Source organism: Primulina eburnea, chromosome 9 (genome assembly GCF_022965805.1).
Source record: "Primulina eburnea isolate SZY01 chromosome 9, ASM2296580v1, whole genome shotgun sequence".
NCBI classification, from domain to species: Eukaryota; Viridiplantae; Streptophyta; class Magnoliopsida; order Lamiales; family Gesneriaceae; genus Primulina; species Primulina eburnea.
Window position 1 is genome coordinate 1,599,026 of NC_133109.1, and position 18,074 is coordinate 1,617,099.

An 18,074-nucleotide genomic window follows, 5' to 3' on the forward strand; every position below is an offset into this window, starting at 1 on the left:
ATTTAAATTAGTATACGGTATCAGTCAACAAAAATTATGTGTTTCATTTCTTGATCAACAATAAAATATATTTGTATTTTATGAGCTTGTACGTTTTTTTCGAATAAAAAGCGATATAAAAAATTAAAATATGATATTAATATATGATATTTGATTAAGAAATTTTTCAAACCTAGTAATAATATATGATTTTTAGCAAAAACTTGTGTGAGACGGGTATTTTTTGTGAGACAGGTCTCTTATTTGGTTCATCCATGAAAAAATATTAATTTTTATGCTAAGAGTATACTTTTTATTGTGAATATCAGTCACAGATAAAGATTCGTGAGAGTGTCTCACAAGAGACCTACTCATGATTTTTTTAGTAGTCAAATATATATAGTAAATATGGGTATTGATGACAAATTTGTTTTTCGGATGAAAATGTGTACAAAATATTGAAAATATGATTCCAGTTATTAGACAAAAACTTGTGTGAGATGGTCTCATGGGTCGTATTTTGTGAGACGAATCTCTTATTTGGGTCATCCATGAAAAAGTATTACTTTTTATGCTAAAAGTATTATTATTTTTTATTATGAATATCGGTAGGGTTGATCGATCTCACAGATAAAGATATGTGAGACTGTCTCACAAGATACCTACTCCAATTATTATATTTGAGTATCAACGGCTTCAAATTTGGTATTAGCATATGATTTTTTTTAATACCCAACTATGTATACCAATGTTGATATTAATAAATTTGTTCTAATTATATACTCAAAATCTTATCTTTTTTTTTTCAGATTTAAAATTGTTGGTACTTAAGTATCATATATTAGTATCGTATTTTCATTGTTTTGTACCAATTTTCATCCGAAAAAAAAAAAATTCAAAAATACCAATAGTTTATGTATATGTTTTGGTACTCAAAATCATATATTAGTACCATAGCTGAAATAATCGGTACTTAAAATCATATATTAGTATCATAGTTTTAATGTTTTGTACTGATTTTCATCCAAGAAAAGACATGTGGCCCAAGGAGTTCAAACTTGTTGGGTGCAATAATTGTCCCTGCTTGGCAGAGTAATCGAACCGTGGTGCTTGTGCTGCTGTGCGGTTTAAAAGATTTGAGTTGCACCATTACCACTAGCTATAGCTTTTGGTAAAGCGGTAAGCACTCGGTCCTACAATTGGTATCAGAGCCAAGGTCACGGATTCGATTCCCATTGATTGCAAGGAGTGCAATTATTGGGAGGGAGATTGTTGGGTGCAATAATTGTCCCTGCTTGGTAGAGTAATGGAACCGTGGTGCTTGTGCTGCTGTGAAGTTTAAAATATTTGAGTTGCACCATTAACACTAGCTATACCTTTTAATAAAGCGGTAAGCACTCGGTCCTACAAAACTCATTTTTTCCGTCAATATTTTGATATACATATTTAAGTACTAAAAATTCATATGTTAGTATCAGATATGAAATAATTAATACTCAAATATCATATATCAGTTCGTATTTTAATATTTTGTAGAGATTTATCGAAAGAGAGACTTTTTTCTGATAAAGTGACTGAATGCAAATTATTGTTTGTTTTTTAAGATTTTGAACAATTTACCTTTAGAATAATTTGAAAAAATATATATATTGAAAACGAATAAATTAAATGATTTAATTAAAAAAAATCAATAATTAAAGTTTTTTTGGTACTTTCTATTTTTTTAATAAAACGACATATTCTAATATATTGTTAAATAAAGTTTAGGGTTTTAGAATAACTAGTTTTAATGTTTTTGTGTTACATTTTTTCAGTACAAAAATAATTACAAAGAGACAACAATAATATATGAAACCATGAGTAAAACAAAAATAAGAAACAAAAGAAAAATTAAAAAAAACTTAAACTAAAAGTTATTTTGATGACAAATCTTCTCTTCTTCCTTTTTGGGATGGATATAAATTAAGGAATTCACATTTTAAAAATACGCAAAGAGACACTAATAATATATTGTGACGTCCCGAAAATTTGAGGTCTACATGAACCACGTGCGTGCAAGTTATTAAATTCTTTATGTATTTTATTAAATGATTTTAATGCATGTTTATTTCATTAAATTGAGTTTTAATTCATGATTTGTGAATTTGCATTATTTCAAATTATAATATGTTTAGTTGATTCATGTTTAAACGTTTTTCTTGAGTTTTATGTTCAGGCGATTATTCGAGGCGGGATCGAGGAAAAGACCGGTGACGATTTTTAGCAATTAAAAATGTGGTATTTTATTTTTAAGTTGAGTTTGGGACATTTTAAATTAGTTTGTAAAGAGTTAGTATTTTAAAGCCTAAATTAGTTACTTAATAATTTTAGGAGTTTAAATCTTTTAAAGTGGGTGGTACATGTATTTTGGTTAAAAGGAGAGTTTAGTGGAGTGTATCAATTTAATTGATAAATTTGTGTGGGTCAAACTTTTATTAGCATTTTTATTAGTTGATTTAGCAAAATTATCTCCTAATTAATGACCCACACACACGGTAAACACACTAACACACACTTACACGTTTTTACACACACTAAAACACACAACACACACACAAGCTTTAAAAATCAGATTTTTATTATTTTAAAAAGAGAGAAACCTAGGGTTCCATAGCATTCAGCAGCCGTCCCCTTCTCTTCGAGTCTCCCAGCAATTTTCGTGAGTTTTATTGCAAGAATTTAGTGCCACGTTCGTCCCGGATCAAGCCTCGCTCCGTTCCCACATCGGTATCGCCGTTTCGGTAAAGTTTATCATCAAAAGGCACGTATATTCTGTTCTTTCTGCATCGATCTTGTCATAGTATGCGTTGTGTATTTTTATGCGTGAAAATTTATGTATGACGTTCGTCGTTTGAGCGGAAATTGATTTGAATGCGTTTGAAATACTTTTTAGATCTGAAATCTCGTAACTTTCTGTTCTTCTCGAAACTGCGATTTTTCCGTCGAGAATTTGAGAAAACTTTCAACTACAAAATTGTAGAACTTTTTGATACCTTCGTTTTGATATAAAATTCGAGATTTTTGGATGAAAATTGAGTGAGTTATGGCGTTTTTCGTGGGACTGCTCAAACTGCGACTTTTACGATAATTGTGTTCTCGAAGTTTATTTGTTGCAGGCTTCGTTGGAGATCGACGGACGATCGTTGTTGCACCTAGGTATGATTATTATGTTGTTGGGTTGATATGTGGTACGTCGTTTAGTGTCGATAGGCACTCGAATGCATTAGAAGTCGTAGGAAAGAAATTATTGTCGATTGTCACGTTTTTGAAATTGTATGTGTCGTAAGATGAACATCGTGGCTTGAGATGTTGTACGAAATTGGTTTTATGTTATGGTATGCTAGGATGGGTCTCGGGGTGTCGGTTCATAGTTCGTGCAACCGGGTCTAGAAAGTTAAGCAAAGCATGTACAAGAATTTTCGTAAGTTCGCGATCACAGAGCCTGCACGGACCCTTACACGGACCCTGACACGGGGTCCGTGCCTTTGTTCTTCCGGAGTGCCCTTTTTCCAGAGTCTGCACGGACCCTGGCACGGACCCTGGCACGGGGTCCGTGTCCACCCCTTTTTCATGGAGTCTTTCACCCGAGTCTACACGGACCCCTACACGGAGGTAGGCACGGGGTCCGTGTCCCTTCTTCTTTCCGAGTGTCACTGCACCGCACCTAGACGGACCTGTACACGGACCCGGGGTAGGGGTCCGTGTACTCACTGTTTGGGAAAGAATTGTAAGTATATTTTGGGATTTGACGTCATGGTTTAGTGCAAGGGTTATCAAGATTGTGTCATGGGAAATGTTAGAACGTCCTAAGTATTGATTGGACTTGAGAGCAAGTATGATTCCTACGTTTAAGTTATGCAAATTCATGTTAGTTGATGCAGCAACGGCCCCGATCGAAGTCCAACGAATCCCTCAACGCCAAGTATGTTGACGTGCAAAGAAAATATTTTAAGTTTTTGAGGTATGCTAAATGTCTTGTGACCAAAAGTGAATGGGTTTGGAAGTCGGTGAACGTGGCCGAGGACCTCTCCACCCCGTTAAATTATGAACGGGTTTGAAGTTAGGATTGGAAAGCGTTAAATTATGAACGGGGACCAATCCGCCCGTTAAATTATGAACGGGTTAGATCGTGGTTGTGAAGCGTTAAATTATGAACGTGGATCAACTGGCCTGTTAAATTATGAACAGGGATCTCATGTATGTGGCAGTGGATACGTCCCTGTCAGCCCAGTACTGTGGTTTGTCTGATCAGACGTTTATTATGTATGGGTCACTTGCTTTGAAACATCCTCTACGCAAAATGATGAAGTTATGTATGTTCAAGTATGTTCAAGTATGCAGCATGTTTATGAAAAGTTTAAGTTATGGCACGTCGAAGTATGTATGTACGTATGTTCAAGTTTTAATACGCAAGTTCAAGTTCAAGTTATGTATGTCCTATTTTAAAGTTGAATGTGATTTTATTATGTAGTACTCGTTATTCCAGTTTATACGTGTTGAGTCTTTAGACTCGCTAGACTTGATCGATGCAGGTGAGTATGTTGTTGAGGAGACAGGAGGTGGCGACCAAGGGGCAGGCTTGGACTGAGCGGGAGGCTAACCCGAGGACCGCAAAGTTTATGTTTTTATGCCCATGTTATTTTACGATTTTTTATGCAAGTTCAAAATACTCTGATGTTATGTTTCATTTCAAGACTTTTGGAACAAGTGTTTCTTTTTAGCAAATTTTATTGGTGATGTCGATTTCAAACGTTTTTATTGATGAAGGATGTAGTGACGACCGTATTTGATTTCATTTCCGCATTCCTTTTAGTTTAAAAGAAAATTTTTAATTTTTCCGCAAATTTTGAGTAGTAAAAGTACGGTACGTTACAGTTGGTATCAGAGCGGTGTTCTTGTAAAGGGTTACGCCTACTGCCAGTCGCAAGAAGCTCACGAAGTCACACCTCAAGTCTGTAAGTCTTAAAATTTTAAATTATTTCATGTATTAAGCATTCAAGTCATGATTTCAGCATGTGCATGTTTTAATGCAACCACCTGTATGTTTACATGACATACGTTTTAGAATACAGGTTTATCTGTCGTTATGAATTGAGATTGGATCCTTAAAACTTTTATGCATGTTACGACATGAAATGAGAAATTATTTTATTTTCTTGCATGCTGGTGTGGTGGAATTGGACATGAGCAAGAATTTTGCTTTTAGGCGTCTGGAAAAGTTGGAGATGATTTGTCTATATTAATTTTTGGTTAGTAGTACCGATATTATACTTGTGGGTCATAAGTTAAACTTGACAATTACGAATGCTTTTGGGACTTGTAGATTTTCTAAGAAATTACTGATGGTTTGTAGGTGCTAGCTGAGTTGCTTTTTGAGAACTCCATGTAAGGATTAATTATTTGATACTACGACGATATTTGGAAGTATACAAGCATAGAATTTATTTAGGATGCATGCTCCCCCTAGTTGGATTTAAGGATTTAATTGCATGAATTGAGAATTTTAAGGACCTAGTGGTAATGACCAATAGTTTCAGGACCTAAGTGCAAAGATAAAAATCCTAAGGGACTAGTTTCGAAGTTATCGTTTGGGATTAAATACCGAGTTTTGAGGATTTTAAGGTTTAATGAGACTAAAATCGAAGATTTTATTGGGGACCGAAAATGCAATTTTGAAGAGTTGTAGGGCAAAAAAAAAATGTAAGTTCGAGAACTTTAAGGGTCAAATTGCAAATTCAGAAAATTTTGGGGATTAAATTCGAATTTTTGAGGAACACTTGGGTTAAATCAGTAAATTTAGAGGCTATGAGAATTGAATTTGGGGCTAATAAGCTTAAAATTTTTGAATTTTATGTTGTGAGGAACTTACACAATGGAATTAGGAACACCAAGAACTTATGGGTAAATGTGGAATTTCCGAAATTTAGGACAAACTGGATAATTTTGAGGAAATAATGAATTAATGCTACAATTTTAAGGAGTTTGGGGGACTAGTTTAGCGGTAAGTGAGAATTGAATGGTTTAAATGATATGAATTTTCGATAATTTAAGCTCAAAGGGATCATTAGAACCTTGAAGTATTTGGGTTATAATATTATAAGAAATGGTAATCAATGGGATTGTAAGATGAATCGACATTGGGCTTAAAGATTTAAGCGCTAGTGAATTAATATCGCGACAAATTTAAAATTCAGGGTGATAACGATTTGAGGTAAAGTTGATCGGTTCGCTAAGTTATAAGGGTAGACATTGAGTTAGCGAAATTATTTTTTTTGGGAACTTAAGTTGATGTGTCATAAGTTTTAGTCATGATTGTAACAGTTAAGCTCGTACCTTTGTTGGAATTTAATTTTTCTAGAATGTTGGGTATGTTTGATGGTTAGGTTAATCGATATGCTCATGTAAGAATTGAGGTAGACATCTTGTCTTGAGAAATTTTTGTAAGTTATTAAGAAACTTGGGAGTAAGTGAATATGTGTGTTGGAATTATGTTATCCAAAACTATTTGGGTTGAGTAAGGGTGAATTTCAAATTTATGGGGACATTTGTTCATACGGAATTTTTGGGTGAAATAAAAACAAAAGGGAATTAGTGGTGTTCAACATGAGTTATCAATGAAGGAATATTAATATTTTTTTATTGAGTAAGAAATCTAAAGGCTTGTTATGGGGATTCTAGAATTCTATGGGTTATAAGTGGAGTTGATTCATTAGAGTTAGTCCATTATTAATAAAGGAAGCTTATTAAGTTTTATACGCTAGAATTAATTGAGTATTGGGGATACGTCTAAGTGGGACATTCGTTCCAATGGGGAAGGCTCAAGGGTCTTAGGCTTTAACTATATTGTAATCGTGAAGAAAATAGTTTAAGCTTGTGATTGATGCTAGAAAGTTTTTATTATTTAAGGAGAGGATCGATATTATATATTTTGGGGTTTTACGGATTTATGTTACTCGAAATTAAAGATTGGCAGCAATTTTATATTTGGGATGTACTCGTGAATAGCTAAGTTATATAAGTTTGTATCATAAGGTAAATATTCGATTCAAGGATTGTAGGCCAATATTAACATATGGGGATTAAGATAAGATTTAACTTTTAAGTGTATTGCTGAGGATGGAAGTTGATCAGTAACCGTTGGTGCTAAGACCTCTTAGGTTGGACTGAATAAATGCGTATGTAATATTTCGATGAGCATTAGGGGTATGGTATGAGAAAGTAAGATACGATAAGTTTGAACCTCTAATCCTAATATTGGGAATTGTGAGAAAAGTCAGAATTTGAGTTCGTAGCAAAGTAAAACTAAGACGCCATAAGTCGTTTTAAGTTGTGATTCGCAAACGAGGTTTTTGGTAGGTAATTTAATTAGGATTGAAGAGACGTAAGGACAACATACGACTTAATTTTATTCAGAGTAGCGCAGCGGTAGCGTGGATCGTTGGGATACTAGAATTAAGAATCTAATTTTTGGATTATCGAGGATAAGCGAATTTCGGGGACGAAATTCAAATTGAGGGGGATAGATTGTGACGTCCCGAAAATTTGAGGTCTACATGAACCACGTGCGTGCAAGTTATTAAATTCTTTATGTATTTTATTAAATGATTTTAATGCATGTTTATTTCATTAAATTGAGTTTTAATTCATGATTTGTGAATTTGCATTATTTCAAATTATAATATGTTTAGTTGATTCATGTTTAAACGTTTTTCTTGAGTTTTATGTTCAGGCGATTATTCGAGGCGGGATCGAGGAAAAGACCGGTGACGATTTTTAGCAATTAAAAATGTGGTATTTTATTTTTAAGTTGAGTTTGGGACATTTTAAATTAGTTTGTAAAGAGTTAGTATTTTAAAGCCTAAATTAGTTACTTAATAATTTTAGGAGTTTAAATCTTTTAAAGTGGGTGGTACATGTATTTTGGTTAAAAGGAGAGTTTAGTGGAGTGTATCAATTTAATTGATAAATTTGTGTGGGTCAAACTTTTATTAGCATTTTTATTAGTTGATTTAGCAAAATTATCTCCTAATTAATGACCCACACACACGGTAAACACACTAACACACACTTACACGTTTTTACACACACTAAAACACACAACACACACACAAGCTTTAAAAATCAGATTTTTATTATTTTAAAAAGAGAGAAACCTAGGGTTCCATAGCATTCAGCAGCCGTCCCCTTCTCTTCGAGTCTCCCAGCAATTTTCGTGAGTTTTATTGCAAGAATTTAGTGCCACGTTCGTCCCGGATCAAGCCTCGCTCCGTTCCCGCATCGGTATCGCCGTTTCGGTAAAGTTTATCATCAAAAGGCACGTATATTCTGTTCTTTCTGCATCGATCTTGTCATAGTATGCGTTGTGTATTTTTATGCGTGAAAATTTATGTATGACGTTCGTCGTTTGAGCGGAAATTGATTTGAATGCGTTTGAAATACTTTTTAGATCTGAAATCTCGTAACTTTCTGTTCTTCTCGAAACTGCGATTTTTCCGTCGAGAATTTGAGAAAACTTTCAACTACAAAATTGTAGAACTTTTTGATACCTTCGTTTTGATATAAAATTCGAGATTTTTGGATGAAAATTGAGTGAGTTATGGCGTTTTTCGTGGGACTGCTCAAACTGCGACTTTTACGATAATTGTGTTCTCGAAGTTTATTTGTTGCAGGCTTCGTTGGAGATCGACGGACGATCGTTGTTGCACCTAGGTATGATTATTATGTTGTTGGGTTGATATGTGGTACGTCGTTTAGTGTCGATAGGCACTCGAATGCATTAGAAGTCGTAGGAAAGAAATTAGTGTCGATTGTCACGTTTTTGAAATTGTATGTGTCGTAAGATGAACGTCGTGGCTTGAGATGTTGTACGAAATTGGTTTTATGTTATGGTATGCTAGGATGGGTCTCGGGGTGTCGGTTCATAGTTCGTGCAACCGGGTCTAGAAAGTTAAGCAAAGCATGTACAAGAATTTTCGTAAGTTCGCGATCACAGAGCCTGCACGGACCCTTACACGGACCCTGACACGGGGTCCGTGCCTTTGTTCTTCCGGAGTGCCCTTTTTCCAGAGTCTGCACGGACCCTGGCACGGACCCTGGCACGGGGTCCGTGTCCACCCCTTTTTCATGGAGTCTTTCACCCGAGTCTACACGGACCCCTACACGGAGGTAGGCACGGGGTCCGTGTCCCTTCTTCTTTCCGAGTGTCACTGCACCGCACCTAGACGGACCTGTACACGGACCCGGGGTAGGGGTCCGTGTACTCACTGTTTGGGAAAGAATTGTAAGTATATTTTGGGATTTGACGTCATGGTTTAGTGCAAGGGTTATCAAGATTGTGTCATGGGAAATGTTAGAACGTCCTAAGTATTGATTGGACTTGAGAGCAAGTATGATTCCTACGTTTAAGTTATGCAAATTCATGTTAGTTGATGCAGCAACGGCCCCGATCGAAGTCCAACGAATCCCTCAACGCCAAGTATGTTGACGTGCAAAGAAAATATTTTAAGTTTTTGAGGTATGCTAAATGTCTTGTGACCAAAAGTGAATGGGTTTGGAAGTCGGTGAACGTGGCCGAGGACCTCTCCACCCCGTTAAATTATGAACGGGTTTGAAGTTAGGATTGGAAAGCGTTAAATTATGAACGGGGACCAATCCGCCCGTTAAATTATGAACGGGTTAGATCGTGGTTGTGAAGCGTTAAATTATGAACGTGGATCAACTGGCCTGTTAAATTATGAACAGGGATCTCATGTATGTGGCAGTGGATACGTCCCTGTCAGCCCAGTACTGTGGTTTGTCTGATCAGACGTTTATTATGTATGGGTCACTTGCTTTGAAACATCCTCTACGCAAAATGATGAAGTTATGTATGTTCAAGTATGTTCAAGTATGCAGCATGTTTATGAAAAGTTTAAGTTATGGCACGTCGAAGTATGTATGTACGTATGTTCAAGTTTTAATACGCAAGTTCAAGTTCAAGTTATGTATGTCCTATTTTAAAGTTGAATGTGATTTTATTATGTAGTACTCGTTATTCCAGTTTATACGTGTTGAGTCTTTAGACTCGCTAGACTTGATCGATGCAGGTGAGTATGTTGTTGAGGAGACAGGAGGTGGCGACCAAGGGGCAGGCTTGGACTGAGCGGGAGGCTAACCCGAGGACCGCAAAGTTTATGTTTTTACGCCCATGTTATTTTACGATTTTTTATGCAAGTTCAAAATACTCTGATGTTATGTTTCATTTCAAGACTTTTGGAGCAAGTGTTTCTTTTTAGCAAATTTTATTGGTGATGTCGATTTCAAACGTTTTTATTGATGAAGGATGTAGTGACGACCGTATTTGATTTCATTTCCGCATTCCTTTTAGTTTAAAAGAAAATTTTTAATTTTTCCGCAAATTTTGAGTAGTAAAAGTACGGTACGTTACATATATGAAAACATATATTCTAAAAAAATAATTAATATATGAAAACATATTCTAAAAAACAAAAACAATTTTTTTAAAAAAAAGACTTATACTAAAATTTATTTTGATGACAAATCTTCTCATTTTTTTTTTTGAATGGATATAAATCAATATATATGGGAATTCACATTTTTAGCAAGAAATTATAAATCTTTACCTAAAATTCGCTAGGTTTAATGTTTGATGCTATGATAGGTAAGGAATATTTCATATTCTGTCTATATATATGTACATTATATCTCACAAATTTAGCGTGTGAAACGCAACTACTAAAAATAGTTTATCGAAATAATTAAGAATAAGTCTCACGGTCTCACAAATCTTTATGTGTGATATAGGTTGAATCGATCTATATTTACAGTCAAATAATTTGTGAAAAATTAATTGACAATTTTCTAATAACACTTTCGCAGTTTTACATACCGTAAAAAATATGTATGATTACTTTTCGATACAATATGAGATAAGAAAAAATAGTAATTAAGAATAACATGTAAGATTGAACAAGTTTTATTTTTCCAAAAATTTATTTTTTTATTTTTCCAAAATTTATTTATGTCCCTAATGATATAATTCAAATATTTATTTATTTAAAATATACAGCATTCAAGCAAAATGTCTCGATTGTACGTGAAATGAGGATAATTATTGCCATTAATAATATACTTTTAAAAATTTCACTATCTTACTATCATGATAATCGAACACCAGATTTAAAATTGTTGATACTCAAATATCATATATTAGTATCATGTTTTCATTATTTTATACCAATTTTCATCCGAAAAGAAAAAATTTATCATTAATACCAGTAGTTTCTATATGTGTTTTTGTATTCAAAAATCATATTTTAGTATCATATTTGAAATAATTGGTTCTTAAAATCATATATTAATATCATATTTTTAATGTTTTGTATCGGTTTTGGTCCACGAAAAGACATGTGGCCAAGGAGTTTAAACTCGTTTTTTCAGTCAATATTTAATATACGAGTACTAAAAATTCACATGTTAGTATTAGATTTGAAATAATTGGTACTCAAATACTATATATTAGTACCATATTTTTAATATTTTGTAGAGATTTTCATCCAAAAAAACATGTGATCTAGAGAGTTGAGACACTTTTTCGATTTTGAATTATCTACCTTTAAAATATCTTGAATAAAATATATATTGAAAACGTATAAATTAAATGATTTAATGAAAAAAAAATCAATAAATTTTATTTGGTACTTTCAATTTTTTAACAAAACGACACATTCTAATATATTTTTATATAAAGTTTAGGGTTTTAGAATAACTAGTTTTAATGTTTTTGTGTTACATTATTTCAGTACAAAAGATAATTACAAAGAGACAAATCTATGAAACCATGAGCAAAACAAAAATTAATATATGAAAAGCATATTCTAAAAAAAATTAAAATAAAAAAATTAAACTAATATTTATTTTGATGACAAATCTTCTCTCTTTTTTTTCTTTTTCTTTTTTTGGATGGATATAAATTAACATATATGGGAATTCACATTTTAAAAATATGCAAAGAGACTCTAATAATATATGAAAACATAAGTAAAACAAACACTAATATATGAAAACATACTCTGAAAAACAAAAACAATTTTTTATAAAAAAATCTTAAACTAAAATTTATTTTGATGACAAATCTTCTCATTTTATTATTTTTGAATGGATATAAATCAATATATATGGGAATTCACACTTCTAGCAAGAAATTGTAAATCTTTACCTAAAATTTGCTAGGTTGAATGTTTGATGCTATGATAGGAAAGGAATATTTCCTATTATGTGTAGTTATATATATGTGTGTGTGTATTATATCTCACAAATTTAGCGTGTGAAATAATTAAGAATAAGTCTCACTGTCTCACGAATCATTATGTGTGATATAGGTTGAATCGATCTATATTTATTGTCAAATAATAATTTTGAAATAAAATAATACATTTTAATACATCGGATCTGATATGAAGTGCATCTCATAATCTCAAAATGTTGAGGATCGAAGTTGAGTTTAGAGGGGGGTGAATAAACTCTACTCGTTTTTCGTTCTGATGAAGTACTAGAATCCTGTTAAGAATAATAGTTGATCTTGTGCGTGTACTTTCACCTGATTACAATGAAAATGTGCGGAAACAATCTGATGAAGTAGTAGAAAAACAGTAAAATAGTAGGCAGCAGTTGTTTATGGAAGTTCGAAGATAAACTCTTCTACGTCTCCCCTTCTTCTGTTTCCAGAAGGTATAACTAAAAGACTTTGGATATTACAGTACAACTCTTGTACACACCCACTTCAGAAGGACTTACACTTCAGCCTACTGAAACTCTTAGTTTCTCAACTCACAAATGTGCGTAACACAAGGTTCTGAAAAGACTCTTTTCAGATTACAAACTCTTCTTGATGAAGTATAGATAGTGTAGTGATAGTGAAGAGTGTGATGATCAGTAGCACAAGATGATCTTTAAATGATCAGATAATTGCTATGAAGCGTGTGCTACTTTTCTTTTTGTTGAACTTTAAGAGTGATTTCGATGTAAAAGCTTTGATCCTTGAAAATCTGTTTTCGTAACCTTGCTTTTGAGTAAGGTTTGTTACCCTTATCTAAGAGCAACTGAGTTCAACGTCCATAAATCAGAATAGTCTTCAGATAGTCTGATAGAGTCAGCTATATTGCCAAAAGAAGTTCCTGCAACAAGACTGTAGAACAATCAGTTCTGTTTTATACCAAAATGGGTAAGATGCATTAAATGATTCAGTATAGCAATTAATGCCGCAATTAATACTAGTACTTGGAACCCTTAACGGTAACATTAAAGAAGTAACGTTAGGCAACGTCTTCTACTGGTTTTGTATAACTACCTCTTCTACTGATTTAGTTTTACTAGAACAGCAGCTACTGATAAATTAGACGTTTGATCTGGTCTGCTGGTCTACTGGTTTTAGTTATCATCGCCACAATACAATTCATGTCTAACAATTTCCCCCTTTGTGGTGATGCCAAAACCTAATCAGTAGAAAGTTGTTAAAATAAAACAGATAATCATATAAACTGAATGATAATTGTCAATAAGGATTTAAAAGTATCAATTGATTCCAATATCCCTGAAAATAATTTCTTCAGACGGAGGCTCTTGATCTCTTCTGTCAGAAGGCTCAGCCTCATCTTCTTCTTGATTTCCTCCTTGATCTCCTCTATCTGCCCTATTCTCCTTGATTTCCTCTATCTGCCCTATCTTCCCCCTTTTTGGCATCAGCGGCAACCACATGAGCAAAAAGGTCATTCAATCGGCCTGAGATATTGTGACTGCCATCGGTTAGCATTTCCAGATACGGGGTCTGAGAAGAAATGCGATTATCCAGTGTAGCGATAGATTGATTTTGAGAATCAATCTTGGCATCCAAAAGTTCCACAGAAGTAGATAGAGATCGAAAGTGATCATCATGCTCAGTGAGTCGAGTAAGAATATTATTTTGATCACCGATGAGGGTGGCGTAAGATCTCGATATAGCTTGTCTGAAAATGGAAGTTTCAGCATACATCTTGTCTGTGGTCTCTTTAGTGAGATAGAGGTGTTTACCCATTGTTTCTCAGAAGGATTTAGCACCAGTGAATTCCGCAAGGTTTTCACAAGACATACGCTTCACTAACTCAGAGATGTTGTTGAGATCGTTTTGCAGACATAGAATTTGATGTTCGAGATTGAATGCATCGAATTCCGGGGAGGGAGTGCGTGCAACCATGCGTTGTTTGATTTCAGAGACATTCAACGCAGTAGAAATGGGAGCAGCATCCAACAAAGCAGTAGTAGGAGCAGGGTCTGCTGTGCTTTCTGCTGGAGTTGCAGAAAAAGGAGGAGCAACAGCAACCAGAGGAGTAAATTCTGCAGTAGAAACGGCCAAGACAGAGGCCAACACTTCTTCTGGTGGTACAGAAACATCCTGTGAGACTGAGGGACCTTCAGTAGAAGGAGCAAGCTGTTGATTCAGAAGAGCTGTCATCTCGACTTGATGAGCAGCAGAGAATACCTCTAAATTTGGTAGCAAAGAGGGAGCATCTGAATCTGCCAATTGTTGCCCTGGAGTAGGAAAGTCAGAAAGTGGCAACGAAGTAGCCGGTGCTGCTTCTTGAGTGGTTGAGACTGAAGGTATAATAGATTCAATGACTTCTTCAACCGAAGCCAATTCATGCACGGATAGCAGTGATGATGTCGGGATGTGTCGAGTCGGAGATGCAGGAGTACTGAGAGCAGAAGCCTTTGGGGAGGCTGTAGTCCTTTCCTCAACTGACTGTTGAAATACTGGAAAGAGACCGACATGATAAACAGTGGGCTCTCCAAAGCCTTGTTCTTGAGCAAGAAGTTGCTCATTCATCTGCTTCAATCTGTCAGATAGAATCATAATAACATTTTGATCCTGAACAGCGGTAGGAACAGCAGGATCAAAATTGGATTGAAGAATTTGCAGAACTGATTCTAACTTCTGACATTTCAGCTGAGCGAAGACAAAATCCCTTCTTCGCAAGGCCTCGATGATATTTTCTGTTTTGGCCAGCTGAAAAACTTTCCTTTCTGCATTCATCATTTTGGCAAAATTTCCTTTTGTCTTGAAGTAACTCAAGGAATGGAATAGTCTCACATGATGCCATTCATCAAAAAAATTCATGTCATCATTAGCAGAGGTCTCAATCTCTGCGAGATGAAGATCAACGCCAGTAGCCACAGTGGTTTTGTGACTAATAACAGGTGGTTCTTCCACCATTTTTCCCTTGCCTTTGTCAGAAGATGACACAGGCACGATTGGTCGGAAAGCAGAAGACCCGCTTGCTGGTTCCCGAAAAACAATTCCAGATGTTGGCTTAAAAACTGGAGCAGAAGGAGGTGCTGAAACGCACGTAGTAGTAAGTGCAGTTGAAGAAGCAGTGGTCCTAGCAGAAGGGACCGCTTCTGGAAAGACCTGTCGAATAGGGACTTTCTCAATCTCAGACAGTGCTGCTGTCTTCTTAATCTTAAGAATTGTGCGAGATTTCTTCTTAGCTGGGGTTGGCACTGCTGTTTGAACACCAGCAGCAGACTCTTCTGGTGCTGTGTCATCTGAATCCAACGAAATGATCAATCGTTTCTTTGATATTTTCTTCTGAGGTTTTGGAGCCACAGAAGCAGTGTCCCCAATTTCCTTCTTCATCGCCACAAATTCTGCCACTGTTGGCTTAGGCCTTAAAGCCAACACATTCGCTGCATCAATCATGGTGATGGGAGTCGCATCTAGATCACTGGTGGATGCAAAGCCAGCATCCTTGAGCAAAACGCTAATTTGAACCGCGAAACCAGAACTTCGCCTGACAACCATGTCCTTCATTATTCTGAAAATAAAATGACTCCAATCCACCTTAATCCCCTTGGTGATGGCAGTCATAACTTGAACCTTTTCCTTAGTCAACTTGTCGAATGTTCCAGCCTTGATCAAAATAGCTTTGGCCACAATATCGGCCAGAATCTGATACTCGATTTTTAGCAATTTCTTGTGACAGGAAGGAGACAGTTCTTCTCCAGAGGCTGAGAAAGAACTAAGCGCAATAGACATATCCAGCTTAGAAATGTCAGAGAGTTCAGAAACACCTGCAAGTGGAAGGAGGAAGACTGCTCCTAGATGAGCGGCATCAATGGAGATAGAAGCATCTCCTTGAGTATAAACAATCCTGCCTTCATGCACTGTGGCTTTAGCATAAAATTCCAGTAAGGCATTTTTGTAGATGACTGCTGGTGCTTCCAGGAATTTGCGGAGTCCCGATTGCTCAAGATCCTGAAACATTTTCAAGAGATTCTCATCCTTGAGGTTGAGAACCGAAGCAAAGTTAACTTGATACGCGTTAAGAGTGTAAGCGTTAGCCATTCCTGTATGCAGATGAGATCAGACAAATTTGCAGTAGTTAGTGAAAGTAGAGAAAGCAGTAGCTGAATAGCGATAGATATGAAACAATAAAGGTAAAAAGGTTAAATCTAAAAGAATATATACAGCCGTCAGATAAACATAAAGACACGTGTCAGTATGTTCTTGGTTGAGTGTTCGAAAATTTTGCAGAAACTGTCAGATATTCAAATAATTTGAAAATTTTGAAAATGAGCGGGCTGTCCAGTTGGTTACTGAAAATCAGAAGGGGATTTGTCATTTTATGATAACGTCTGCTGGAAGTTTCAGGGTGCTGAGAATATTTCAGCACTTTGACAAAAAAAAAGCAGACTCGAAGTTTTATCGAAAAGACAAACATCCTATCTGTTTTCTGAAAAGACGTCAAACTCTCAATCTGACTGAGAGACTGTTCCCCCTCGGTAACTGCAATTAATAAGTGGTCATAATTGTGATAAGTGACGCTTGGCCATCTTTCAATCTGAGCCGTTGAAACTGAACAGTCGCAATCTTGCGATTCACAAGAGTCTTTGTTCCCTCTATAAATACCTGCATATCTTGAACGAAGCTAAACAGATGAATGTAAAATGAAAACTCAAATAAAGAAAGAGTTAGGGTTTGATTCAGGAGTCGAAGCAAAGTTGTTCAGAGAGGAGTTTGAAGATGTCATTCTTCACGTAATGATCCTTGAAATACACTCCTGGATTTCCAGTATCCACCACAAGACGGATTTGATGCTTTCATTAGTATGGATATGTTGCATCCATTTCTTCCAGAAGCATGCTGATGCAATTAGAGAGTGCTGGTGGATTGATGATGATGAAATCCCCTCTGATGCCCTGTAAGGCATCTAAAAAATAGATTAGTTCTAACAAGACCCAAGCTTGTTAGATTCTTTCTAGGCCTTTCTTTGCTTAGAAAGTCTTGTTCGTGTTGAAGTGCTTATTAAGCAAATTACAGAGAACTACTGAAGTCAAAAGCTAAAGATAACGCTACTGGATAAATAGCATTTCAGATCTACTGTTTTTACTTTTGCATGATGTAATGTACTGGAATGGTTTCTAATAAAATTTCATTTTCAGCACTTGACTATACTCTACTGCTTTTCTTCAAGTTCAGTACGATGAATAAGCGAATAATAAAAGTTAACCAAGATAATCAGAAAGTAATTAAGTTAAATCTATTAAACCAAGAGAGTTACGAAAGTAAGAAAACTTATTCTCTGGTAAGGGTTTCGTGAAGATATCTGCTGTTTGTTGATCAGTAGAGACATATTCCAGACGAATGTTCTTCTTCTGCACGTGATCTCTGATAAAATGATGTCTGATGTCTATGTGCTTCGTTCTGGAATGAAGTACTGGATTTTGAGTGATTGCAATTGCACTGGTATTGTCACAGAATATAGGTGATTCGGAGGCTTGAATCCCATAATCTCTCAGCTGTTGTTGAATCCACAGTATCTGAGAGCAGCAGCTTCCAGCAGCCAGATATTCTGCTTCTGCAGTAGATGTGGCTATGGAAGTCTGTTTCTTGCTAAACCAGGATATCAGCCTATCACCAAGAAATTGACAAAAACCACTTGTGCTTTTTCTATCTAGTTTGCAACCTGCATAATCAGCATCTGAATATCCAATAAGATTTAACGATGAGTCATTGGGATACC